This window comes from Portunus trituberculatus, chromosome 24 (assembly GCF_017591435.1).
Source record: "Portunus trituberculatus isolate SZX2019 chromosome 24, ASM1759143v1, whole genome shotgun sequence".
Lineage (NCBI taxonomy): Eukaryota > Metazoa > Arthropoda > Malacostraca > Decapoda > Portunidae > Portunus > Portunus trituberculatus.
Window position 1 is genome coordinate 7782820 of NC_059278.1, and position 336 is coordinate 7783155.

Here is a 336-nt window from a genome sequence, read left to right on the forward strand (position 1 = left end):
CTTCTACTGCCGCAGGTTGCTTAAATTGCCTTTTCGCACCAATCACCACATCGATCAGCTCTTCAGTATTGTGGCTACTGAAGATTTAGCCATACAATAATACTCAGTTGCAGGATCGGTTATTCTTCCTCCTTTCTCGTATTTATCAATAATTTTTTTCCTTTCGATGGTTGTCACTACATTCTTTCTTGTAGGCTTATTCTCACCACTAACAAGCCTCATCGATGCCATTGTAAACTTCTAAAAAAAGAAAGAAAAAAAAAACTTCGGAGAGAAAGCGCAGGACAATAGGCGTTTTCAGTAGCGCCTTGCAAAAAGCGAACGCTTTTCAAGATA